This window comes from Salvelinus fontinalis, chromosome 37 (assembly GCF_029448725.1).
Source record: "Salvelinus fontinalis isolate EN_2023a chromosome 37, ASM2944872v1, whole genome shotgun sequence".
In the NCBI taxonomy this organism is placed as follows: domain Eukaryota; kingdom Metazoa; phylum Chordata; class Actinopteri; order Salmoniformes; family Salmonidae; genus Salvelinus; species Salvelinus fontinalis.
The window spans coordinates 2524978-2550717 of record NC_074701.1 but is presented as its reverse complement, the minus strand read 5'-3'; the positions used below and the strand labels follow the sequence as shown (position 1 = coordinate 2550717).

The following is a 25740-nucleotide window of genomic DNA, read 5'->3' as shown; positions in this document are numbered from 1 at the left end:
GTGATAACCACTACACTACAGAAACTACTGCATGTGATTTTTGCAAGGACTAAACCAAATTTTACTGATATTCACTGCATGTATTTGAATCTCCAAAATATTATTATTCTCTGTTATAAATACAGTTCTTACTGAATGTGTCAAAGAGCACTGTTTCTGCCCGGTTTCGAACCGGGAACCTTTCACATGTGATGCGAATGTGATAACTACTACACTACAGAAACTGCTGCATGTGATTTCTGCAAGGACTAAACCACATTTTACTGATATTCAATGCACAATAAGGCATTTATGAAAGCAACTATTCTCTGTTATAATTACAATTCTTACTGGATGTGTCGAAGAGCACTGTCTCCGCCCTGTTTCGAACCGGGGACTTTTCGCGTGTGAAGCGAACGTGATAACCACTACAATACAGAATCTTCTGCATGTGATTTTTGCAAGGACTAAACCAAATTTTACTGATATTCACTGCATGTATTTGAATTTCCAAAAAAAGGCATTTATGAAAGCAACTATTCACTGTTAAAAATACAGTTTTTACTGAATGTGTCAAAGACCACTGTTTCCACCCGGGGACCTTTCGCGTGTTAAGCGAACGTGATAGCCACTACACTACAGAAACTGCTGCATGTGATTTTTGCAAGGACTAACCTAAATTTTACTGATATTAACTGCATGTATTTGAATTTCCAAATTACGGCATTTATGAAAGCAAGTATTCTCTGTTATAAATACAGGTCTTACTGAATGTGTCAAAGACCACTGTTTCCACCCGGTTTCGAACCGGGGACCTTTCTCGTGTTAAGCGAACGTGATAGCAACTACACTACAGAAACTGCTGCATGTGATTTTTGCAAGGACTAAACCAAATTTTACTGATATTCACTGCATGTATTTGAATTTCCAAAAAAAGGCATTTATGAAAGCAACTATTCACTGTTAAAAATACAGTTTTTACTGAATGTGTCAAAGACCACTGTTTCCACCCGGGGACCTTTCGCGTGTTAAGCGAACGTGATAGCCACTACACTACAGAAACTGCTGCATGTGATTTTTGCAAGGACTAACCCAAATTTTACTGATATTAACTGCATGTATTTGAATTTCCAAATTACGGCATTTATGAAAGCAAGTATTCTCTGTTATAAATACGGGTCTTACTGAATATGTCAAAGACCACTGTTTCCACCCGGTTTCGAACCGGGGACCTTTCTCGTGTTAAGCGAACGTGATAGCAACTACACTACAGAAACTGCTGCATGTGATTTTTGCAAGGACTAAACCACATTTTACTGATATTAACTGCATGTATTTGAATTTCCAAATTACAGCATTTATGAAAGCAAGTATTCTCTGTTATAAATACAGTTCTTACTGAATGTGTCAAAGTGCACTGTTTCCGCCCAGTTTCGAATCGGGGACCTTTCACGTGTAAAGCGAACGTGATGACAACTAAATTACAGAAACTGCTGCATGTGATTTCTGCAAAGACTAAACAACATTTTACTGATATTCACTGCAAAATAAAGCATTTATGAAAGCAAGTATTCTCTGTTATAAATACAGTTCTTACTGAATGTGTCAAAGAGCACTGTTTCCGCCCGGTTTCGAACCTGGGACCTTTCGCGTGTTAAGCGAACCTGATAGCCACACAATACAGAAACTGCTGCATGTGATTTTTGCAAGGACTAAACCAAATTTTACTGATATTCACTGCATGTATTTGAATTTCCAAAAAAAGGCATTTATGAAAGCAACTATTCTCTGTTAAAAATACACTTCTTACTGGATGTGTCGAAGAGCACTGTTTCCGCCCGGTTTCAAACCGAGGACCTTTCGCGTGTAAAGCGAACGTGATAACCACGACACTACAGAAACCGCTGCATGTGATTTTTGCAAGGACTAAACCAAATTTTACTGATATTCACTGCATGTATTTGAATTTCCAAAATATTATTATTCTCTGTTATGAATACAGTTCTAATTGAATGTGTCAAAGATCATTGTTTCTATCCGGTTTCGAACCGGGGACCTTTCGCGTGTTAAGCGAACGTGATAGCCACTACACTACAGAAACTGCTGCCTGTGATTTTTGCAAGGACTAAACCAAATTTTGCTGATATTCACTGCATGTATTTGAATTTCCAAAATATTATTATTCTCTGTTATAAATACAGTTCTTACTGAATATGTCAAAGAGCACTGATTCCGTCCGGTTTCGAAACGGGGACCTTTCGCGTGTGATGCGAACGTGATAACCACGACACTACAGAAACCGCTGCATGTGATTTTTGCAAGGACTAAACCAAATTTTACTGATATTAACTGCATGTATTTGAATTTCCAAATTACTGCATTTATGAAAGCAAGTATTCTCTGTTAAAATTACAGTTCTTACAGAATGTGTCAAAGAGCACTGTTTCCACCCGGTTTCAAACCGGGGACCTTTCGCCTGTGATGAGAACTTGATAACCACTACACTACAGAAACCGCTGCATGTGATTTTTGCAAGGACTAAACCAAATGTTACTGATATTCACTGCATGTATTTGAATTTCCAAAATATTATTATTCTCTGTTATAAATACAGTTCTTACTGAATGTGTCAAAGAGCACTGTCTCCGCCCGGTTTCGAACCGTGGACCTTTCGCGTGTGAAGCTAACGTGATAACCACTACACTACAGAAACTACTGCATGTATTTTTGCAAGGACTAAACCAAATTTTACTGATATTCACTGCATGTATTTGAATTTCCAAAAAAAGGCATTTATGAAAGCAACTATTCTCTGTTAAAAATACAGTTCTTACTGGATGTGTCGAAGAGCACTGTTTCCGACCGGTTTCGAACAGACGACCTCTATCGCTCGTAAAGCGAATGTGATAACCACTACACTACAGAAACTGCTGCATGTATTTCTTGCAAGGACTAATCCAAAGTTTACTGATATTCACTGCATGTATTTGAATTTCCAAAATATTATTAATCTCTGTTATAAATACAGTTCTTACTGAATGTGTCAAAGAGCAATGTTTCCACCCGGTTTCAAACCGGGGACCTTTCGCATGTGATGAGAACGTGATAACCACTACACTACAGAAACCGCTGCATGTGATTTTTGCAAGGACTTAACCAAATTTTACTGATATTCATTGCATGTATTTGAATTTCCAAAATATTATTATTCTCTGTTATAAATACAAATCATACTGAATGTGTCAAAGAGCACTTTTTCTGCCCGGTTTCGAACCGGGGACCTTTCACATGTAAAGCGAACGTGATAACCACTACACTACAGACACCGCTGCATGTTATTTTTGCAAGGACTAAACCAAATGTTACTGATATTCACTGCATGTATTTGAATTTCCAAAATATTATTATTCTCTGTTATAAATACAGTTCTTACTGAATGTGTCAAAGATCATTGTTTCCATCCGGTTTTGAACCGTGGACCTTTCGCGTGTGAAGCTAACGTGATAACCACTACACTACAGAAACTACTGCATGTGATTTTTGCAAGGACTAAACCAAATTTTACTGATATTCACTGCACAGTAAGGCATTTATGAAAGCAACTATTCTCTGTTATAAATACAGTTCTTACGGGATGTGTCGAAGAGCACTGTCTCCGCCCGGTTTCGAACCGGGGACTTTTCGCGTGTGAAGCAAACGTGATAACCACTACACTACAGAAACTGCTGCATGTGATTTTTGTAAGGACTAAACCAAATATTACTGATATTCACTGCATGTATTTGAATTTCCAAATTACGGCATTTATGAAAGCAACTATTCTCTGTTATAAATACAGTTCTTAATGAATGTGTCAAAGACCACTGTTTCCACCCGGTTTCAAACCGGGGACCTTTCGCGTGTGATGAGAACGTGATAGCCACTACACTACAGAAACTGCTGCATGTGATTTTTGCAAGGACTAAACCAAATTTTACTGATGTTAACTGCATGTATTTAACTTTCCAAAAAAAGACATTTATGAATGCAACTATTCTCTGTTATAAATACAGTTCTTCCTGAATGTGTCAAAGAGCACTGTTACCACCCGTTTTCGAACCGGGGGACCTATCGAGTGTTAAGCGAACGTGATAGACACTACACTACAGAAACTGCTGCATGTGGTTTTTGCAAAGACTGAACCAAATTTTACTGATTTTCACTGCATGTATTTGAATTTCCAAATCACGGCATTTATGAAAGCAACTATTCTCTGTTATAAATACAGTTCTTACTGAATGTGTCAAAGAGCACTGTTTCCACCCGTTTTCAAACCGGGGACCTTTCACGTGTGATTCGAATGTAATAACTACTAACTACAGAAACTGCTGCATGTGATTTCTGCAAGGACTAAACCACATTTTACTGATATTCACTGGATGTATTTGAATTTCCAAAAAAAGGCATTCATGAATGCAACTATTCTCTGTTATAAATATAGTTCTGACTAAATGTGTCAAAGAGCACTGTTTCCACCCGGTTTCGAACCGGGGACCTTTCGCGTTTTAAGCGAATGTGATAGCCACTACACTACAGAAACTGCTGCATGTGATTTGTGCAAGTACTAAACCAAATTTTAATGATATTCACTGCATGTATTTGAATTTCCAAATTACGGCATTTATGAAAGCAACTATTCTCTGTTATAAATACAGTTCTTACTGAATGTGTCAAAGAGCACTGTTTCCACCCGGTTTCAAACCGGGGACCTTTCGCATGTGATGAGAACGTGATAACCACTACACTAGAGAAACCGCTGCATGTGATTTTTGCAAGGACTAAATCAAATTTTACTGATATTCACTGCATGTATTTGAATTTCCAAAATATTATTATTCTCTGTTATAAATACAGTTCTTACTGAATGTCTCAAAGAGCACTGGTTCCACACGGTTTTGAAACGGGGACCTTTCGCGTGTTAAGCGAACATGATAGCCACTACACTACAGAAACTGCTGCATGTGATTTTTGCAAGGACTAAACCAAATTTTACTGATGTTCACTGCATGTATTTAAATTTCCAAAAAAAGGCATTTAAGAATGCAACTATTCTCTGTTATAAATACAGTTCTTTCTGATTGTGTCAAAGAGGACTGTTTCCACACGGTTTTGAACGGGGGACCTTTCACGTGTGATTCGAATGTGATAACTACTACACTACAGAAACTGCTGCATGTGATTTCTGCAAGGACTAAACCACATTTTACTGATATTCACTGCATGTATTTGAATTTCCAAAAAAAGGCATTTATGAATGCAACTATTCTCTGTTATAAATATAGTTCTGACTGAATGTTTCAAAGAGGAGTGTTTCCACCCGGTTTCGAACCGGGGACCTTTTGCATTTTAAGCGAATGTGATAGCCACTACACTACAGAAACTGCTGCATGTGCTTTTTGCAAGGACTAAACCAAATTTTACTGATATTCACTGCATGTATTTGAATTTCCAAATTACGGCGTTTATGAAAGCAACTATTCTCTGTTATAAATACAGTTCTTACTGAATGTGTCAAAGAGCACTGTTTCCACCCGGTTTCAAACCGGGGACCTTTCGCGTATGATGAGAACGTGATAACCACGACACTACAGAAACCGCTGCATGTGATTTTTGCAAGGACTAAATCAAATTTTACTGATATTCACTGGATGTATTTTAATTTCCAAAATATTATTATTCTCTGTTATGAATACAGTTCTTACTGAATGTGTCAAAGAGCACTGTTTATGCCCGGTTTCAAAAAGGGGACCTTCCGCGTGTTAAGCGAACGTGATAACCACTACACTACAAAAACTGCTGCATTTGATTGTTGCAAGGACTAAACCAAATTTTACTGATATTCACTGCATGTATTTGAATTTCCGAAATATTATTATTCTCTGTTATAAATACAGTTCTTACTGAACGTGTCAAAGAGTACTGTTTCCGCCCGGTTTCGAACCGGGGACCTTTCACGTGTGATGCGATTGTGATAACTACTACACTACAGAAACTGCTGCATGTGGTTTTTGCAAGGACTAAACCAAATTTTACTGATATTCACTGGATGTATTTGAATTTCCAAATTACAGCATTTTTGAAAGCAACTATTCTCTGTTATAAATACAGTTCTTACTGAATGTGTCAAAGAGCACTGTTTCTGCCCGGTTTCGAACCGGGGACCTTTCACGTGTGATTCGAATGTGATAACTACTACACTACAGAAACTGCTGCATGTGATTTCTGCAAGGACTAAACCACATTTTACTGATATTCACTGCAAAAGAAGGCATTTATGAAAGCAACTCTTCTCTGTTATAAATACAGTTCTTACAGGATGTGTGAAAGAGCACTGTATCCACTCGGTTTCAAACCGGGGACCTTCCGCGTGTTAATCGAACGTGATAGCCACTACACTACAGAAACTGCTGCATTTGATTTTTGCAAGGACTAAACCAAATTTTACTGATATTCACTGCATGTATTTTAATTTCCGAAATATTATTATTCTCTGTTATAAACACAGTTCTTACTGAATGTGTAAAAGAGCACTGTTTCCACCCGGTTTTGAACCGGGGACCTTTCGCGTGTTAAGCGAACGTGATAGCCACTACACTAAAGAAACTGCTGCATGTGATTTTTGCAAGGACTAAACCAAATTTTACTGATATTCACTGCATGTATTTGAATTTCCATATTACGGCATTTATGAAAGCAAGTATTCTCTGTTATAAATACATTTCATACTGAATGTGTCAGAGCACTGTTTCCACCCGGTTTCGAACCAAGGACCTTTCGCGTGTGAAGCGAACGTGATAACCACTACACTACAGAAACTGCTGCATGTGATTTTTGCAAGCACTAAACCAAATTTTACTGATATTCACTGCATGTATTTGAATTTCCAAAATACAGCATTTATGAAAGCAACTATTCTCTGTTATGAATACAGTTCTTACTGAATGTGTCAAAGAGCACTGTTTCCACCCGGTTTCAAACCGGGGACCTTTCGCGTGTGATGAGAACGTGATAACCACGACACTACAGAAACCGCTGCATGTGATTTTTGCAAGGACTAAACCAAATTTGACTGATATTCACTGCATGTATTTGAATTTCCAAAATATTATTTTTATCTGTTATAAATACAGTTCTTACTGAATGTGTCAAAGAGCACTGTTTCCTCCCGGTTTCGAACCGAGGGCCTTTCGCGTGTAAAGCGAATTTGATAACCACTACAATACAGAAACTGCTGCATGTGTTTTTTGCAAGGACTAATCCAAAGTTTACTGATATTCACTGCATGTATTTGAATTTCCAAAATATTATTATTCACTGTTATAAATAAAGTTCAAACTGAATGTGTCAAAGAGCAATGTTTCCCCCCTGTTTCAAACCGGGGACCTTTAGCGTGTTAAGCGAACGTGATAGCCACTACACTACAGAAACTGCTGCATGTGTTTTTTGCAAGGACTAATCCAAAGTTTACTGATATTCACTGCATGTATTTGAATTTCCAAAATATTATTATTCACTGTTATAAATACAGTTCAAACTGAATGTGTCAAAGAGCAATGTTTCCCCCCTGTTTCAAACCGGGGACCTTTAGCGTGTTAAGCGAACGTGATAGCCACTACACTACAGAAACTGCTGCCTGTGATTTTTGCAAGGACTAAACCAAATTTTACTGATATTCACTGCATGTATTTGAATTTCCAAAATATTATTATTCTCTGTTATAAATACAGTTCTTACTGAATTTGTCAAAGAGCACTGTTTCCACCCGGTTTCGAACCGGGGACCTTTCGCGTGTGAAGCGAACGTGATAGCCACTACACTACAGAAACTGCTGCATTTAATTTTTGCAAGAACTAAACCAAATTTTACTGATATTCACTGCATGTATTTGAATTTCCAAATTACGGCATTTATGAAAGCAAGTATTCTCTGTTATAAATACAGTTCTTACTGAATGTGTCAAAGACCACTGTTTCCACCCGGTTTCAAACCGGGGACCTTTCGCGTGTGATGAGAACGTGATAACCACTACACTACAGAAACCGCTGCATGTGATTTTTGCAAGGACTAAACCAAATTTTACTGATATTCACTGCATGTATTTGAATTTCCAAAATATTATTATTCTCTGTTATAAATACAGTTCTTACTGAATTTGTCAAAGAGCACAGTTTCCACCCGGTTTCGAACCGGGGACCTTTCGCGTGTGAAGCGAACGTGATAGACACTACACTACAGAAACTGCTGCATATGATTTTTGCAAGGACTAAAACAAATTTTACTGATATTCACTGCATGTATTTGAATTTCCACAATATTATTATTCTCTGTTATAAATACAGTTCTTACTGTATGTGTCAAAGAGCATTGTTTCCACCCGGTTTCAAACCGGGGACCTTTCGCGTGTAAAGCAAATGTGATAACCACTACACTACAGAAACTGCTGCATGTGTTTTTGCAAGGACTAATCCAAAGTTTACTGATATTCACTGCATGTATTTGAATTTCCAAAATATTATTATTCACTGTTATAAATACAGTTCTTACTGAATGTGTCAAAGAGCAATGTTTCCGCCCGGTTTCGAACCGGGGACCTTTCGCGTGTGATGCGAACGTGATAACCACGACACTACAGAAACCGCTGCATGTGATTTTTGCAAGGACTAAAACAAAATTTTACTGATATTCACTGCATGTATTTGAATTTCCAAAATATTATTATTCTCTGTTATAAATACAGTTTTTACTGAATGTGTCAAAGACCACTGTTTAAACCCGGTTTCGAACCGGGGACCTTTCGCGTGTTAAGCGAACCTGATAGCCACTACACTACAGAAACTGCTGCATGTGATTTTTGCAAGGACTAAACCAAATTTTACTGATATTAACTGCATGTATTTGAATTTCCAAATTACGGCATTTATGAAAGCAAGTATTCTCTGTTATAAATACAGTTCTTACTGAATGTGTCAAAGAGCACTGTTTCCACCCGGTTTCAAACCGGGGACCTTTCGCGTGTGATGAGAACGTGATAACCACTACACTACAGAAACCGCTGCATGTGATTTTTGCAAGGACTAAACCAAATTTTACTGATATTCACTGCATGTATTTGAATTTCCAAAATATTATTATTCTCTGTTATAAATACAGTTCTTACTGAATGTGTCAAAGACCACTGTTTGCACCCGGTTTCGAAACGGGGACCTTTCGCGTGTTAAGCGAACGTGATAGCCACTACACTACAGAAACTGCTGCATGTGATTTTTGCAAGGACTAAAACAAATTTTACTGATATTAACTGCATGTATTTGAATTTCCAAATTACGGCATTTATGAAAGCAAGTATTCTCTGTTATAAATACAGTTCTTACTGAATGTGTCAAAGAGCACTGTTTCCACCCGGTTTCAAACCGGGGACCTTTCGCATGTGATGAGAATGTGATAACCACTACACTACAGAAATCGCTGCCTGTGATTTTTGCAAGGACTTAACCAAATTTTACTGATATTCACTGCATGTATTTGAATTTCCAAAATATCAAAATTCTCTGTTATAAATACAGTTCTTACTGAATATGTCAAAGAGCACTGTTTCCACCCGGTTTCGAAACGGGGACCTTTCGCGTGTGATGCGAACGTGATAACCACGACACTACAGAAACCGCTGCATGTGATTTTTGCAAGGACTAAACCAAATTTTACTGATATTCACTGCATGTATTTGAATTTCCAAAATATTATTATTCTCTGTTATAAATACAGTTCTTACTGAACGTGTCAAAGACCACTGTTTAAACCCGGTTTCGAACCGGGGACCTTTCGCGTGTCAAGCAAACGTGATAGCCACTACACTACAGAAACTGCTGCATGTGATTTTTGCAAGGACTAACCCAAATTTTACTGATATTCACTGCATCTATTTGAATTTCCAAATTACGGCATTTATGAAAGCAACTATTCTCTGTTATAAATACAGTTCTTACTGAATGTGTCAAAGAGCACTGTTTCCACTCGGTTTCAAACCGGGGACCTTTCGCGTGTGATGAGAACGTGATAACCACTACACTACAGAAACCGCTGCATGTGATTTTTGCAAGGACTAAACCAAATTTTACTGATATTCACTGCATGTATTTGAATTTCCAAATTACGGTATTTATGAAAGCAAGTATTCTCTGTTATAAAAACAGTTCTTACTGAATATGTCAAAGAGCACTGTTTCCGGCCGGTTTCGAAACGGGGACCTTTCGAGTGTGATGAGAACGTGATAACCACTACAATACAGAAAACGCTGCATGTGATTTTTGCAAGGACTAAACCAAATTTTACTGATATTCACTGCATGTATTTAGATTTCCAAAATATTATTATTCTCTGTTATAAATACAGTTCTTACTGAATGTGTCAAAGAGCACTGTTTCCGCCCGGTTTCAAACCTGGGACCTTTCGCGTGTTAAGCGAATCTGATAGCCACACACTACAGAAACTGCTGCATGTGATTTTTGCAAGGACTAAACCAAATTTTACTGATATTCACTGCATGTATTTGAATTTCCAAATTACGGCATTTATGAAAGCAAGTATTCTCTGTTATAAATACAGTTCTTACTGAATGTGTCAAAGAGCACTGTTTCCACCCGGTTTCAAACCGGGGACCTTTCGCGTGTGATGAGAACGTGATAACCACTACACTACAGAAACCGCTGCCTGTGATGTTTGCAAGGACTAAACCAAATTTTACTGACATTAACTGCATGTATTTGAATTTCCAAAATATTATTATTCTCTGTTATAAATACAGTTCTTACTGAATGTGTCAAAGAGCACTGTTTCCACCCGGTTTCAAACCGGGGACCTTTCGCCTGTGATGAGAACGTGATAACCACTACACTACAGAAACCGCTGCATGTGATTTTTGCAAGGACTAAACCAAATTTTACTGATATTCACTACATGTATTTGAATTTCCAAAATATTATTATTCTCTGTTATAAATACAGTTCTTACTGAATGTGTCAAAGACCACTGTTTGCACCCGGTTTCGAACCGGGGACCTTTCGAGTGTTAAGCGAACGTGATAGCCAATACACTACAGAAACTGCTGCATGTGATTTTTGCAAGGACTTAACCAAATTTTACTGATATTAACTGCATGTATTTGAATTTCCAAATTACGTCATTTATGAAAGCAAGTATTCTCTGTTATAAATACAGTTCTTACTGAATGTGTCAAAGAGCACTGTTTAGACCCGGTTTCAAACCGGGGACCTTTCGCGTGTGATGAGAACGTGATAACCACGACACTACAGAAACCGCTGCATGTGATTTTTGCAAGGACTAAACCAAATTTTACTTATATTCACTGCATGTATTTGAATTTCCAAAATATTATTATTCTCTGTTATAAATACAGTTCTTACTGAATGTGTCAAAGAGCACTGTTTCCACTCGGTTTCAAACCGGGGACCTTTCGCGTGTGATGAGAACGTGATAACCACTACACTACAGAAACCGCTGCATGTGATTTTTGCAAGGACTAAAACAAATTTTACTGATATTCACTGCATGTATTTGAATTTCCAAATTACGGTATTTATGAAAGCAAGTATTCTCTGTTATAAAAACAGTTCTTACTGAATATGTCAAAGAGCACTGTTTCCGGCCGGTTTCGAAACGGGGACCTTTCGAGTGTGATGAGAACGTGATAACCACCACAATACAGAAACTGCTGCATGTGATTTTTGCAAGGACTAAACCAAATTTTACTGATATTCACTGCATGTATTTGAATTTCCAAATTACGGCATTTATGAAAGCAAGTATTCTCTGTTATAAATACAGTTCTTACTGAATGTGTCAAAGAGCACTGTTTCCGACCCGGTTTCAAACCGGGGACCTTTCGCGTGTGATTAGAACGTGATAACCACTACACTACAGAAACCGCTGCCTGTGATTTTTGCAAGGACTAAACCAAATTTTACTGATATTCACTACATGTATTTGAATTTCCAAAATATTATTATTCTCTGTTATAAATACAGTTCTTACTGAGTGTGTCAAAGACCACTGTTTGCAACCTTTTTCGAACCGGGGACCTTTCGAGTGTGATGAGAACGTGATAACCACTACACTACAGAAACAACTGCATGTGATTTTTTGCAAGGACTAAACCAAATTTTACTGATATTCACTGCATGTATTTGAATTTCCAAAAAAAGGCATTTATGAAAGCAACTATTCTCTGTTTAAAATACAGTTGTTACTGGATGTGTCGAAGAGCACTGTTTCCGCCCGGTTTCGAACCGAGGACCTTTCGCGTGTAAAGCGAATGTGATAACCACTACACTACAGAAACTGCTGCATGTGTTTTTTGCAAGGACTAATCCAATGTTTACTGATATTCACTACATGTATTTGAATTTCCAAAATATTATTATTCTCTGTTATAAATACAGTTCTTACTCAATGTGTCAAAGAGCAATTCTTCCACCCGGTTTCGAACCGGGGACCTTTCGCGTGTTAAGCGAACGTGATAGCCAGTACACTACAGAATATGCTGCCTGTGATTTTTGCAAGGACTAAACCAAATTTTACTGATATTCACTGCATGTATTTGAATTTCCAAAATATTATTATTCTCTGTTATAAATACAGTTCTTACTGAATGTGTCAAAGAGCACTGTTTAGACCCGGTTTCAAACCGGGGACCTTTCGCGTGTGATGAGAACGTGATAACCACTACACTACAGAAACCGCTGCATGTGATTTTTGCAAGGACTAAACCAAATTTTACTTATATTCACTGTATGTATTTGAATTTCCAAAATATTATTATTCTCTGTTATAAATACAGTTCTTACTGAATGTGTCAAAGACCACTGTTTCTGCCCGGTTTCGAAACGGTGACCTTCCGCGTGTTAAGCGAACGTGATATCCACTACACTACAGAAACTGCTGCATGTGATTTTTGCAAGGACTAAACCAAATTTTACTGATATTCACTGCATGTATTTAGATTTCCAAAATATTATTATTCTCTGTTATAAATACAGTTCTTACTGAATGTGTCAAAGAGCACTGTTTCCGCCCGGTTTCGAACCTGGGACCTTTCGTGTGTTAAGCGAATCTGATAGCCACACAATACAGAAACTGCTGCATGTGATTTTTACAAGGACTAAACCAAATTTTACTGATATTCACTGCATGTATTTGAATTTCCAAATTACGGCATTCATGAAAGCAAGTATTCTCTGTTATGAATACAGTTCTTACTGAATGTGTCAAAGAGTACTGTTTCCACCCGGTTTCAAACCGGGGACCTTTCGCGTGTGATGAGAACGTGATAACCACTACACTACAGAAACAACTGCATGTGATTTTTTGCAAGGACTAAACCAAATTTTACTGATATTCACTGCATGTATTTGAATTTCCAAAATATTATTATTCTCTGTTATAAATACAGTTCTTACTGAATGTGTCAAAGAGCAATTTTTCCACCCGGTTTCGAACCGGCGACCTTTCGCGTGTTAAGCGAACGTGATAGCCACTACACTACAGAATATGCTCTCTGTGATTTTTGCAAGGACTAAACCAAATTTTACTGATATTCACTGCATGTATTTGAATTTCCAAAATATTATTATTCTCTGTTATAAATACAGTTCTTACTGAATGTGTCAAAGAGCACTGTTTCCACCCGGTTTCAAACCGGGGACCTTTCGCGTGTGATGAGAACGTGATAACCACTACACTACAGAAACCGCTGCATGTGATTTTTGCAAGGACTAAACCAAATTTTACTGATATTAACTGCATGTATTTGAATTTCCAAAATATTATTATTCTCTGTTATAAATACAGTTCTTACTGAATGTGTCAAAGAGCACTGTTTCCACCCGGTTTCAAACCGGGGACCTTTCGCCTGTGATGAGAACGTGATAACCACTACACTACAGAAACCGCTGCATGTGATTTTGCAAGGACTAAACCAAATTTTACTGATATTCACTACATGTATTTGAATTTCCAAAATATTATTATTCTCTGTTATAAATACAGTTCTTACTGAATGTGTCAAAGACCACTGTTTGCACCCGGTTTCGAACCGGGGACCTTTCGCGTGTTAAGCGAACGTGATACCCACTACACTACAGAAACCACTGCATGTGGTTTTTGCAAGGACTAATCCAAAGTTTACTGATATTCACTACATGTATTTGAATTTCCAAAATATTATTATTCTCTGTTATAAATACAGTTCTTACTGAATGTGTCAAAGACCACTGTTTCCGCCCGTTTTCGAACCGGGGACCTTTCAAGTTTAAAGCGAACGTGATGACCACTACACTACAGAAACTGGTGCATGTGATTTTTGCAAGGACTAAACCAAATTTTACTGATATTCACTGCATGTATTTGAATTTCCAAAATATTATTATTCTCTGTTATAAATACAGTTCTTACTGAATATGTCAAAGAGCACTTTTTCCGCCCGGTTTCGAAACGGGGACCTTTCGCGTGTTAAGCAAACGTGATACCCACTACACTACAGAAACCACTGCATGTGGTTTTTGCAAGGACTAAACCAAATTTTACTGATATTCACTGCATGTATTTGAATTTCCAAATTACGGCATTCATGAAAGCAAGTATTCTCTGTTATGAATACAGTTCTTACTGAATGTGTCAAAGAGCACTGTTTCCACCCGGTTTCAAACCGGGGACCTTTCGCGTGTGATGAGAACGTGATAACCACTACACTACAGAAACAACTGCATGTGATTTTTTGCAAGGACTAAACCAAATTTTACTGATATTCACTGCATGTATTTGAATTTCCAAAAAAAGGCATTTATGAAAGCAACTATACTCTGTTAAAAATACAGTTCTTACTGGATGTGTCGAAAAGCAGTGCTTCCGCCCGGTTTCGAACCAAGGACCTTTCGCGTGTAAAGCGAATGTGATAACCACTACACTACAGAAACTGCTGCCTGTGATTTTTGCAAGGACTAATCCAAAGTTTACTGATATTCATTACATGTATTTGAATTTCCAAAATATTATTATTCTCTGTTATAAATACAGTTCTTAATGAATGTGTCAAAGAGCACTGTTTCCACCCGGTTTCAAACCGGGGACCTTTCGCCTGTGATGAGAACGTGATAACCACTACACTACAGAAACCGCTGCATGTGATTTTGCAAGGACTAAACCAAATTTTACTGATATTCACTACATGTATTTGAATTTCCAAAATATTATTATTCTCTGTTATAAATACAGTTCTTACTGAATGTGTCAAAGACCACTGTTTGCACCCGGTTTCGAACCGGGGACCTTTCGCGTGTTAAGCGAACGTGATACCCACTACACTACAGAAACCAATGCATGTGATTTTTGCAAGGACTAAACCAAATTTTACTGATATTCACTGCATGTATTTGAAATTCCAAATTACGGCATTCATGAAAGTAAGTATTCTCTGTTATGAATACAGTTCTTACTGAATGTGTCAAAGAGCACTGTTTCCACCCGGTTTCAAACCGGAGACCTTTCGCGTGTGATGAGAACGTGATAACCACTACACTACAGAAACAACTGCATGTGATTTTTTGCAAGGACTAAACCAAATTTTACTGATATTCACTGCATGTATTTGAATTTCCAAAAAAAGGCATTTATGAAAGCAACTATTCTCTGTTATAAATACAGTTCTTACTGGATGTGTCGAAGAGCACTGTTTCCGCCCGGTTTCGAACCGAGGACCTCTCGCGTGTAAAGCGAATGTGATAACCACTACACTACAGAAACTCCTGCATGTGTTTTTTGCAAGGACTAATCCAAAGTTTACTGATATTCACTACATGTATTTGAATTTCCAAAATATTATTATTCTCTGTTATAAATACAGTTCTTACTGAATGTGTCAAAGACCACTGTTTCCGCCCGTTTTCGAACCGGGGACCTTTCAAGTTTAAAGCGAACGTGATGACCACTACACTAAAGAAACTGGTGCATGTGATTTTTGCAAGGACTAAACCAAATTTTACTGATATTCACTGCATGTATTTGAATTTCCAAAATATTATTATTCTCTGTTATAAATACAGTTCTTACTGAATATGTCAAAGAGCACTTTTTCCGCCCGGTTTCGAAACGGGGACCTTTCGCGTGTTAAGCAAACGTGATACCCACTACACTACAGAAACCACTGCATGTGGTTTTTGCAAGGACTAAACCAAATTTTACTGATATTCACTGCATGTATTTGAATTTCCAAATTACGGCATTCATGAAAGCAAGTATTCTCTGTTATGAATACAGTTCTTACTGAATGTGTCAAAGAGCACTGTTTCCACCCGGTTTCAAACCGGGGACCTTTCGCGTGTGATGAGAACGTGATAACCACTACACTACAGAAACAACTGCATGTGATTTTTTGCAAGGACTAAACCAAATTTTACTGATATTCACTGCATGTATTTGAATTTCCAAAAAAAGGCATTTATGAAAGCAACTATAATCTGTTAAAAATACAGTTCTTACTGGATGTGTCGAAAAGCACTGCTTCCGCCCGGTTTCGAACCAAGGACCTTTCGCGTGTAAAGCGAATGTGATAACCACTACACTACAGAAACTGCTGCATGTTTTTTTTGCAAGGACTAATCCAAAGTTTACTGATATTCACTACATGTATTTGAATTTCCAAAAAAGTATTATTCTCTGTTATAAATACAGTTCTTACTGAATGTGTAAAAGAGCAATTTTTCCACCCGGTTACGAACCGGGGACCTTCGCGTGTTAAGCGAACGTGATAGCCACTACACTACAGAATATGCTGCCTGTGATTTTTGCAAGGACTAAACCAAATTTTACTGATATTAACTGCATGTATTTGAATTTCCAAAATATTTTTATTCTCTGTTATAAATACAGTTCTTACTGAATGTGTCAAAGAGCACTGTTTCCACCCGGTTTCGAACCGGGGACCTTTCACGTGTGATGCGAATGTGATAACTACTACACTACTACCTGTGTTTTCCGCAAGGACTAAACCACATTTTACTGATATTCACCGCACAATAAGTCATTTCTGAAAGCAACTATTCTCTGTCATAGATACAGTTCTTACTGGATGTGTCAAAGAGCACTGTCTCCACCCGGTTTCAAACCGGGGACCTTTCGCGTGTGATGAGAAGGTGATAACCACTACACTACAGCAACCGCTGCATGTGATTTTTGCAAGGACTAAACCAAATTTTACTGATATTCACTACATGTATTTGAATTTCCAAAATATTATTATTCTCTGTTATAAATACAGTTCTTACTGAATGTGTCAAAGACCACTGTTTGCACCCGGTTTCAAACCGGGGACATTTCACGTGTTAAGCGAACGTGATAACCACTACACTACAGAAACCACTGCATGTGATTTTTGCAAGGACTAAACCAAATTTTACTGATATTCACTGCATGAATTTGAATTTCCAAATTACGGCATTCATGAAAGCAAGTATTCTCTGTTATGAATACAGTTCTTACTGAATGTGTCAAAGAGCACTGTTTCCACCCGGTTTCAAACCGGGGACCTATCGCGTGTGATGAGAACGTGATAACCACTACACTACAGAATCCGCTGAATGTGATTTTTGCAAGGACTAAACCAAATTTCACTGATATTCACTGCACGTATTTGAATTTCAAAAATATTATTATAATCTGTTGTAAATACAGTTCTTACTGAATTTGTCAAAGAGCACTGTTTCCACCTGGTTTCGAACCGGGAACCTTTCGCATGTAAAGCAAACGTGATGACCACTACACTACAGAAACTGCTGCATGTGATTTTTGCAAGGACTAAACCAAATTTTACTGATATTCACTGCATGTATTTGAATTTCCAAAATATTACTATTCACTGTTATAAATACCGTTCTTACTGAATGTGTCAAATGCACTGTTTCCGCCCGATTTCGAACCTCGGACCTTTCGCGTGTTAAGCGAACCTGATAGACACACAATACAGAAACTACTGCATGTGATTTTTGCAAGGACTAAACCAAATTTTACTGATATTCACTGCATGTATTTGAAATTCCAAAATATTATTATTCTCTGTTATAAATACAGTTCTTACTGAATGTGTCAAAGAGCACTGTTTCCGCCCGGTTTCGAACCGGTGATCTTTCGCGTGTTAAGCGAACGTGATAGCCACTACACTACAGAAACTGCTGCCTGTGATTTTTGCAAGGACTAAACCAAATTTAAATGATATTCACTGCATGTATTTGAATTTCCAAATTACGGCATTTATGAAAGCAAGTATTCTCTGTTATGAATACAGTTCTTACTGAATGTGTCAAAGAGCACTGTTTCCACCCGGCTTCAGACCGGGGACCTTTCGCGTGTGATGAGAACGTGATAACCACTACACTACAGAAACGGCTGCATGTGATTTTTGCAAGGACTCAACCAAATTTTACTGATATTCACTGCATGTATTTAGATTTCCAAAATATTATTATTCTCTGTTATAAATACAGTTCTTACTGAATGTGTCAAAGAGCACTGTTTCCGCCCGGTTTCGAACCTGGGACCTTTCGTGTGTTAAGCGAATCTGATAGCCAAACAATACAGAAACTGCTGCATGTGATTTTTACAAGGACTAAACCAAATTTTACTGATATTCACTGCATGTATTTGAATTTCCAAATTACAGCATTTATGAAAGCAAGCATGCTCTGTTATAAATACAGTTCTTACTGAATGTGTCAAAGAGCACTGTTTCCACCCGGTTTCAAACCGGGGACCTTTCGCCTGTGATGAGAACGTGATAACCACTACACTACAGAAACCGCTGCATGTGATTTTTGCAAGGACTAAACCAAATTTTACTGATATTCACTACATGTATTTGAATTTGCAAAATATTATTATTCTCTGTTATAAATACAGTTCTTACTGAATGTGTCAAAGACCACTGTTTGCACCCGGTTTCGAACCGGGGACCTTTCGCGTGTGATGAGAACGTGATAACCACTACACTACAGAAACAACTGCATGTGATTTTTTGCAAGGACTAAACCAAATTTTACTGATATTCACTGCATGTATTTGAATTTCCAAAAAAAGGCATTTATGAAAGCAACTATTCTCTGTTAAAAATACAGTTCTTACTGGATGTGTCGAAGAGCACTGTTTCCGCCCGGTTTCGAACCGAGGACCTTTCGCGTGTAAAGCGAATGTGATAACCACTACACTACAGAAACTGCTGCATGTGTTTTTTGCAAGGACTAATCCAAAGTTTACTGATATTCACTACATGTATTTGAATTTCCAAAATATTATTATTCTCTGTTTTAAATACAGTTCTTACTCAATGTGTCAAAGAGCAATTTTTCCACCCGGTTTCGAACCGGGGACTTTTCGCGTGTTAAGCGAACGTGATAGCCACTACACTACAGAAAATGCTGCCTGTGATTTTTGCAAGGACTAAACCAAATTTTACTGATATTCACTGCATGTATTTGAATTTCCAAAATATTATTATTCTCTGTTATAAATACAGTTCTTACTGAATGTGTCAAAGACCACTGTTTCCGCCCGTTTTCAAACCGGGGACGTTTCAAGTTTAAAGCGAACGTGATGACCACTACACTACAGAAACTGGTGCATGTGATTTTTGCAAGGACTAAACCAAATTTTACTGATATTCACTGCACGTATTTGAATTTCCAAATTACGGCATTTATGAAAGCAAGTATTCTCTGTTATAAATACAGTTCTTACTGAATGTGTCAAAGAGCACTGTTTCCACCCTGTTTCAAACCGGGGACCTTTCACGTGTGATGAGAACGTGATAACCACTACACTACAGAAACCGCTGCATGTGATTTTTGCAAGGACTAAACCAAATTTTACTGATATTCACTACATGTATTTGAATTTCCAAAATATTATTATTCTCTGTTATAAATACAGTTCTTACTGAATGTGTCAAAGACCACTGTTTGCACCCGGTTTCCAACCGGGGACCTTTCGCGTGTGATGAGAACGTGATAACCAGTACACTACAGAAACAACTGCATGTGAATTTTTGCAAGGACTAAACCAAATTTTACTGATATTCACTGCATGTATTTGAATTTCCAAAAAAAGGCATTTATGAAAGCAACTATTCTCTGTTAAAAATACAGTTCTTACTGGATGTGTAGAAATGCACTGTTTCCGCGCGGTTTCGAACCGAGGACCTTTCGCTTGTAAAGCGAATGTGATAACCACTACACTACAGAAACTGCTGCATGTGTTTTTTGCAAGGACTAATCCAAAGTTTACTGATATTCACTACATGTATTTGAATTTCCAAAATATTATTATTCTCTGTTATAAATACAGTTCTTACTGAATGTGTCAAAGAGCACTGTTTCCGCCCGGTTTCGAACCGGGGACCTTACGCGTGTTAAGTCAACGTGATAGCCACTACACTACAGAAACAGCTGCCTGTAATTTTTGCAAGGACTAAACCAAATTTTACTGATATTAACTGCATGTATTTGAATTTCCAAAATATTATTATTCTCTGTTATAAATACAGTTCTTACTGAATGTGTCAAAGAGCACTGTTTCCACCCGGTTTCAAACCGGGGACCTTTCGCCTGTGATGAGAACGTGATAACCACTACACTACAGAAACCGCTGCATGTGATTTTTGCAAGAACTAAACCAAATTTTACTGATATTCACTACATGTATTTGAATTTCCAAAATATTATTATTCTCTGTTATAAATACAGTTCTTACTGAATGTGTCAAAGACCACTGTTTGCACCCGGTTTCGAACCGGGGACCTTTCGCGTGTTAAGCGAACGTGATACCCACTACACTACAGAAACCACTGCATGTTATTTTTGCAAGGACTAAACCAAATTTTACTGATATTCACTGCATGTATTTGAAATTCCAAATTACGGCATTCATGAAAGTAAGTATTCTCTGTTATGAATACAGTTCTTACTGAATGTGTCAAAGAGCACTGTTTCCACCCGGTTTCAAACCGGGGACCTTTCGCGTGTGATGAGAACGTGATAACCACTACACTACAGAAACAACTGCATGTGATTTTTTGCAAGGACTAAACCAACTTTTACTGATATTCACTGCATGTATTTGAATTTCCAAAAAAAGGCATTTATGAAAGCAACTATTCTCTGTTAAAATTACAGTTTTTACTGGATGTGTCGAAGAGCACTGTTTCCGCCCGGATTCGAACCGAGGACCTTTCGCGTGTAAAGCGAATGTGATAACCACTACACTACAGAAACTCCTGCATGTGTTTTTTGCAAGGACTAATCCAAAGTTTACTGATATTCACTACATGTATTTGAATTTCCAAAATATTATTATTCTCTGTTATAAATACAGTTCTTACTGAATGTGTCAAAGAGCACTGTTTCCGCCCGGTTTCGAACCGGGGACCTTTCGCGTGTTAATCGAACGTGATAGCCACTACACTACAGAAACTGCTGCCTTTGATTTTTGCAAGGACTAAACCAAATTTTACTGATATTAACTGCATGTATTTGAATTTCCAAAATATTATTATTCTCTGTTATAAATACAGTTCTTACTGAATGTGTCAAAGAGCACTGTTTCCACCCGGTTTCAAACCGGGGACCTTTCGTGTGTGATGAGAACGTGATAACCACTACACTACAGAAACTACTGCATGTCATTTTTGCAAGGACTAAACCAAATTTTACTGATACTCACTGCATGTATTTGAATCTCCAAAATATTATTATTATCTGTTATAAATACAGTTCTTACTGAATGTGTCAAAGACCACTGTTTCCACCCGGTTTCGAACCGGGGACCTTTCGAGTGTTAAGCGAACCTGATAGCCACACAATACAGAAACTGCTGCATGTGATTTTTGCAAGGACTAAACCAAATTTTACTGATATTCAATGCATGGAATTGAATTTCCAAAAAAAGGCATTTATGAAAGCAACTATTCTCTGTTAAAAATAAAGTTCTTACTGGATGTTTCGAAGAGCACAGTCTCCAACCGGTTTCGAATCGGGGACTTTTCGCGTGTGATGAGAACTTGATAATCACTACACTACAGAAACCGCTGCATGTGATTTTTGCAAGGACTAAACCAAATTTTACTGATATTCACTGCATGTATTTGAATTTCCAAAATATTACTATTCTCTGTAATAAATACAGTTCTCACTGAATGTGTCAAAGAGCACTGTTTCTGCCCGGTTTCGAAACGGTGACCTTCCGCGTATTAATCGAACGTGATAGCCACTACACTACAGAAACTTCTGCATGTGATTTTTGCAAGGACTAAACCAAATTTTACTGATATTCACTGCATGTATTTGAATTTCCACAATATTATTATTCTCTGTTATAAATACAGTTCTTACTGAATGTGTCAAACAGCATTGTTTCCACCCGTTTTCGAACCGGGGACCTTTCACGTGTGAAGCGAACGCGATAGCAACTACACTACAGAAACTGCTGCATGTGATTTTTGCAAGGACTAAACCAAATTTTACTGATATTCACTGCATGTATTTGAATTTCCAAATTACGGCATTTATGAAAGCAGGTATTCTCTGTTATAAATACAGTTCTTACTGAATGTGTCAAAGAGCACTGTTTCCACCCGGTTTCAAACCGGGGACCTTTCGGGTGTGATGAGAACGTGATAACCACTACACTACAGAAACTACTGCACGTGATTTTTGCAAGGACTAAACCAAATTTTACTGATATTCACTGCACAATAAGGCATTTATGAAAGCAACTATTCTCTGTTAAAAATAAAGTTCTTACTGGATGTTTCGAAGAGCACAGTCTCCAACCGGTTTCGAATCGGGGACTTTTCGCGTGTGATGAGAACTTGATAATCACTACACTACAGAAACCGCTGCATGTGATTTTTGCAAGGACTAAACCAAATTTTACTGATATTCACTGCATGTATTTGAATTTCCAAAAAAAGGCATTTATGAAAGCAACTATTCTCTGTTAAAAATACAGATCTTACTGGATGTGTCGAAGAGCACTGTTTCCGCCCGGTTTCGAACCGATGACCTTTCGTGTGTAAAGCGAATTTGATAACCACTACACTACAGAAACTGCTGCATGTGTTTTTTGCAAGGACTAATCCAAAGTTTACTGATATTCACTGCATGTATTTGAATTTCCAAAATATTATTATTCTCTGTTATAAATACAGTTCTTTCTGAATGTGTCAAAGAGCAATGTTTCCAACCGGTTTTGAACCGGGGACCTTTCGCGTGTTAAGCGAACGTGATAGCCACTACACTACAGAAACTGCTGCCTGTGATTTTTGCAAGGACTAAACCAAATTTTACTGATATTCACTGCATGTATTTGAATTTCCAAAATATTATTATTCTCTGTTATAAATACAGTTCTTACTGAATATGTCAAAGACCACTGTTTCCACCCGGTTTCGAACCGGGGACCTTTTGCGTGTTAAGCGAACCTGATAGCCACACAATACAGAAACTGCTGCATGTGATTTTTGCAAGGACTAAACCAAATTTTACTGATATTCACTGCATGTATTTGAATTTCCAAAAAAAGGCAGTAATGAAAGCAAGTATTCTCTGTTAAAAATAAAGTTCTTACTGGATGTGTCGAAGAGCACAGTCTCCAACCGGTTTCGAATCGGGGACTTTTCGCGTGTGAAGCGAACGTGATAACCACTACACTACAGAAACTAATGCATGTGACTTTTGCAAGTACTAAACCAAATTTTACTGATATTAACTGCATGTATTTGAATTTCCAAATTACGGCATTTATGAAAGCAACTATTCTCTGTTAAAAATACAGTTCTTACTGAATGTGTCAAAGAGCACTGTTTCCACCCGGTTTCAAACCGGGGACCTTTCGCGTGTGATGAGAACGTGATAACCACTACACTACAGAAACAACTGCATGTGATTTTTTGCAAGGACTAAACCAACTTTTACTGATATTCACTGCATGTATTTGAATTTCCAAAAAAAGGCATTTATGAAAGCAACTATTCTCTGTTAAAATTACAGTTTTTACTGGATGTGTCGAAGAGCACTGTTTCCGCCCGGATTCGAACCGAGGACCTTTCGCTTGTAAAGCGAATGTGATAACCACTACACTACAGAAACTCCTGCATGTGTTTTTTGCAAGGACTAATCCAAAGTTTACTGATATTCACTACATGTATTTGAATTTCCAAAATATTATTATTCTCTGTTATAAATACAGTTCTTACTGAATGTGTCAAAGAGCACTGTTTCCGCCCGGTTTCGAACCGGGGACCTTTCGCGTGTTAATCGAACGTGATAGCCACTACACTACAGAAACTGCTGCCTTTGATTTTTGCAAGGACTAAACCAAATTTTACTGATATTAACTGCATGTATTTGAATTTCCAAAATATTATTATTCTCTGTTATAAATACAGTTCTTACTGAATGTGTCAAAGAGCACTGTTTCCGCCCGGTTTCGAACCGGGGACCTTTCACGTGTGATGAGAACTTGATAACCACTTCACTACAGAAACCACTGCATGTGATTTTTGCAAGGACTAAACCAAATTTTACTGATATTCACTGCGTGTATTTGAAATTCCAAAATATTATTATTCTCTGTTATAAATACAGTTCTTACTGAATGTGTCAAAGAGCACTGTTTCCACCCGGTTTCAAACCGGGGACCTTTCGTGTGTGATGAGAACGTGATAACCGCTACACTACCGAAACTACTGCATGTCATTTTTGCAAGGACTAAACCAAATTTTACTGATACTCACTGCATGTATTTGAATCTCCAAAATATTATTATTATCTGTTATAAATACAGTTCTTACTGAATGTGTCAAAGACCACTGTTTCCACCCGGTTTCGAACCGGGGACCTTTCGAGTGTTAAGCGAACCTGATAGCCACACAATACAGAAACTGCTGCATGTGATTTTTGCAAGGACTAAACCAAATTTTACTGATATTCACTGCATGGAATTGAATTTCCAAAAAAAGGCATTTATGAAAGCAACTATTCTCTGTTAAAAATAAAGTTCTTACTGGATGTTTCGAAGAGCACAGTCTCCAACCGGTTTCGAATCGGGGACTTTTCGCGTGTGATGAGAACTTGATAATCACTACACTACAGAAACCGCTGCATGTGATTTTTGCAAGGACTAAACCAAATTTTACTGATATTCACTGCATGTATTTGAATTTCCAAAATATTACTATTCTCTGTAATAAATACAGTTCTCACTGAATGTGTCAAAGAGCACTGTTTCTGCCCGGTTTCGAAACGGTGACCTTCCGCGTATTAATCGAACGTGATAGCCACTACACTACAGAAACTTCTGCATGTGATTTTTGCAAGGACTAAACCAAATTTTACTGATATTCACTGCATGTATTTGAATTTCCACAATATTATTATTCTCTGTTATAAATACAGTTCTTACTGAATGTGTCAAACAGCATTGTTTCCACCCGTTTTCGAACCGGGGACCTTTCACGTGTGAAGCGAACGCGATAGCAACTACACTACAGAAACTGCTGCATGTGATTTTTGCAAGGACTAAACCAAATTTTACTGATATTCACTGCATGTATTTGAATTTCCAAATTACGGCATTTATGAAAGCAGGTATTCTCTGTTATAAATACAG

The 25740-nt window shown here is 37.6% G+C and overlaps 31 non-coding genes across 31 annotated transcripts; all 31 read right to left on the bottom strand.

The window, feature by feature from the left end:
• Positions 1 to 1808: 1808 nt before the first annotated feature.
• trnav-uac (transfer RNA valine (anticodon UAC)) lies at positions 1809 to 1881 on the bottom strand. The gene has a single exon. It is a non-coding gene; the product is annotated as a tRNA-Val (tRNA).
• A 126-nt stretch (positions 1882 to 2007) lies between these two features.
• Positions 2008 to 2080, bottom strand: trnav-aac (transfer RNA valine (anticodon AAC)). Its single transcript has one exon. It is a non-coding gene; the product is annotated as a tRNA-Val (tRNA).
• A 539-nt stretch (positions 2081 to 2619) lies between these two features.
• Positions 2620 to 2692, bottom strand: trnav-cac (transfer RNA valine (anticodon CAC)). The gene has a single exon. It is a non-coding gene; the product is annotated as a tRNA-Val (tRNA).
• A 540-nt stretch (positions 2693 to 3232) lies between these two features.
• Positions 3233 to 3304, bottom strand: trnav-uac (transfer RNA valine (anticodon UAC)). Its single transcript has one exon. It is a non-coding gene; the product is annotated as a tRNA-Val (tRNA).
• A 325-nt stretch (positions 3305 to 3629) lies between these two features.
• On the bottom strand, positions 3630 to 3702 carry trnav-cac (transfer RNA valine (anticodon CAC)). Its single transcript has one exon. It is a non-coding gene; the product is annotated as a tRNA-Val (tRNA).
• Positions 3703 to 4485: 783 nt separating this feature from the next.
• Positions 4486 to 4558, bottom strand: trnaf-aaa (transfer RNA phenylalanine (anticodon AAA)). Its single transcript has one exon. It is a non-coding gene; the product is annotated as a tRNA-Phe (tRNA).
• A 768-nt stretch (positions 4559 to 5326) lies between these two features.
• On the bottom strand, positions 5327 to 5399 carry trnaf-aaa (transfer RNA phenylalanine (anticodon AAA)). Its single transcript has one exon. It is a non-coding gene; the product is annotated as a tRNA-Phe (tRNA).
• A 1150-nt stretch (positions 5400 to 6549) lies between these two features.
• Positions 6550 to 6622, bottom strand: trnav-aac (transfer RNA valine (anticodon AAC)). Its single transcript has one exon. It is a non-coding gene; the product is annotated as a tRNA-Val (tRNA).
• Positions 6623 to 6761: 139 nt separating this feature from the next.
• On the bottom strand, positions 6762 to 6834 carry trnav-cac (transfer RNA valine (anticodon CAC)). The gene has a single exon. It is a non-coding gene; the product is annotated as a tRNA-Val (tRNA).
• Positions 6835 to 7174: 340 nt separating this feature from the next.
• Positions 7175 to 7247, bottom strand: trnav-uac (transfer RNA valine (anticodon UAC)). The gene has a single exon. It is a non-coding gene; the product is annotated as a tRNA-Val (tRNA).
• Positions 7248 to 7771: 524 nt separating this feature from the next.
• trnav-cac (transfer RNA valine (anticodon CAC)) lies at positions 7772 to 7844 on the bottom strand. The gene has a single exon. It is a non-coding gene; the product is annotated as a tRNA-Val (tRNA).
• A 340-nt stretch (positions 7845 to 8184) lies between these two features.
• trnav-cac (transfer RNA valine (anticodon CAC)) lies at positions 8185 to 8257 on the bottom strand. The gene has a single exon. It is a non-coding gene; the product is annotated as a tRNA-Val (tRNA).
• A 126-nt stretch (positions 8258 to 8383) lies between these two features.
• Positions 8384 to 8456, bottom strand: trnav-uac (transfer RNA valine (anticodon UAC)). The gene has a single exon. It is a non-coding gene; the product is annotated as a tRNA-Val (tRNA).
• Positions 8457 to 8581: 125 nt separating this feature from the next.
• On the bottom strand, positions 8582 to 8654 carry trnav-cac (transfer RNA valine (anticodon CAC)). Its single transcript has one exon. It is a non-coding gene; the product is annotated as a tRNA-Val (tRNA).
• Positions 8655 to 12300: 3646 nt separating this feature from the next.
• trnav-uac (transfer RNA valine (anticodon UAC)) lies at positions 12301 to 12373 on the bottom strand. Its single transcript has one exon. It is a non-coding gene; the product is annotated as a tRNA-Val (tRNA).
• A 1732-nt stretch (positions 12374 to 14105) lies between these two features.
• trnav-aac (transfer RNA valine (anticodon AAC)) lies at positions 14106 to 14178 on the bottom strand. The gene has a single exon. It is a non-coding gene; the product is annotated as a tRNA-Val (tRNA).
• A 754-nt stretch (positions 14179 to 14932) lies between these two features.
• Positions 14933 to 15005, bottom strand: trnav-uac (transfer RNA valine (anticodon UAC)). Its single transcript has one exon. It is a non-coding gene; the product is annotated as a tRNA-Val (tRNA).
• Positions 15006 to 15329: 324 nt separating this feature from the next.
• On the bottom strand, positions 15330 to 15402 carry trnav-aac (transfer RNA valine (anticodon AAC)). The gene has a single exon. It is a non-coding gene; the product is annotated as a tRNA-Val (tRNA).
• Positions 15403 to 15758: 356 nt separating this feature from the next.
• trnav-uac (transfer RNA valine (anticodon UAC)) lies at positions 15759 to 15831 on the bottom strand. Its single transcript has one exon. It is a non-coding gene; the product is annotated as a tRNA-Val (tRNA).
• Positions 15832 to 16585: 754 nt separating this feature from the next.
• Positions 16586 to 16658, bottom strand: trnav-uac (transfer RNA valine (anticodon UAC)). The gene has a single exon. It is a non-coding gene; the product is annotated as a tRNA-Val (tRNA).
• Positions 16659 to 17783: 1125 nt separating this feature from the next.
• Positions 17784 to 17856, bottom strand: trnav-uac (transfer RNA valine (anticodon UAC)). Its single transcript has one exon. It is a non-coding gene; the product is annotated as a tRNA-Val (tRNA).
• A 323-nt stretch (positions 17857 to 18179) lies between these two features.
• On the bottom strand, positions 18180 to 18252 carry trnav-aac (transfer RNA valine (anticodon AAC)). Its single transcript has one exon. It is a non-coding gene; the product is annotated as a tRNA-Val (tRNA).
• A 967-nt stretch (positions 18253 to 19219) lies between these two features.
• On the bottom strand, positions 19220 to 19292 carry trnav-uac (transfer RNA valine (anticodon UAC)). The gene has a single exon. It is a non-coding gene; the product is annotated as a tRNA-Val (tRNA).
• A 126-nt stretch (positions 19293 to 19418) lies between these two features.
• Positions 19419 to 19491, bottom strand: trnav-aac (transfer RNA valine (anticodon AAC)). Its single transcript has one exon. It is a non-coding gene; the product is annotated as a tRNA-Val (tRNA).
• A 754-nt stretch (positions 19492 to 20245) lies between these two features.
• trnav-uac (transfer RNA valine (anticodon UAC)) lies at positions 20246 to 20318 on the bottom strand. The gene has a single exon. It is a non-coding gene; the product is annotated as a tRNA-Val (tRNA).
• A 524-nt stretch (positions 20319 to 20842) lies between these two features.
• On the bottom strand, positions 20843 to 20915 carry trnav-aac (transfer RNA valine (anticodon AAC)). Its single transcript has one exon. It is a non-coding gene; the product is annotated as a tRNA-Val (tRNA).
• Positions 20916 to 21271: 356 nt separating this feature from the next.
• trnav-uac (transfer RNA valine (anticodon UAC)) lies at positions 21272 to 21344 on the bottom strand. The gene has a single exon. It is a non-coding gene; the product is annotated as a tRNA-Val (tRNA).
• Positions 21345 to 21470: 126 nt separating this feature from the next.
• trnav-aac (transfer RNA valine (anticodon AAC)) lies at positions 21471 to 21543 on the bottom strand. The gene has a single exon. It is a non-coding gene; the product is annotated as a tRNA-Val (tRNA).
• Positions 21544 to 23304: 1761 nt separating this feature from the next.
• Positions 23305 to 23377, bottom strand: trnav-aac (transfer RNA valine (anticodon AAC)). The gene has a single exon. It is a non-coding gene; the product is annotated as a tRNA-Val (tRNA).
• A 768-nt stretch (positions 23378 to 24145) lies between these two features.
• trnav-uac (transfer RNA valine (anticodon UAC)) lies at positions 24146 to 24218 on the bottom strand. Its single transcript has one exon. It is a non-coding gene; the product is annotated as a tRNA-Val (tRNA).
• A 126-nt stretch (positions 24219 to 24344) lies between these two features.
• trnav-aac (transfer RNA valine (anticodon AAC)) lies at positions 24345 to 24417 on the bottom strand. Its single transcript has one exon. It is a non-coding gene; the product is annotated as a tRNA-Val (tRNA).
• Positions 24418 to 25740: the final 1323 nt, after the last annotated feature.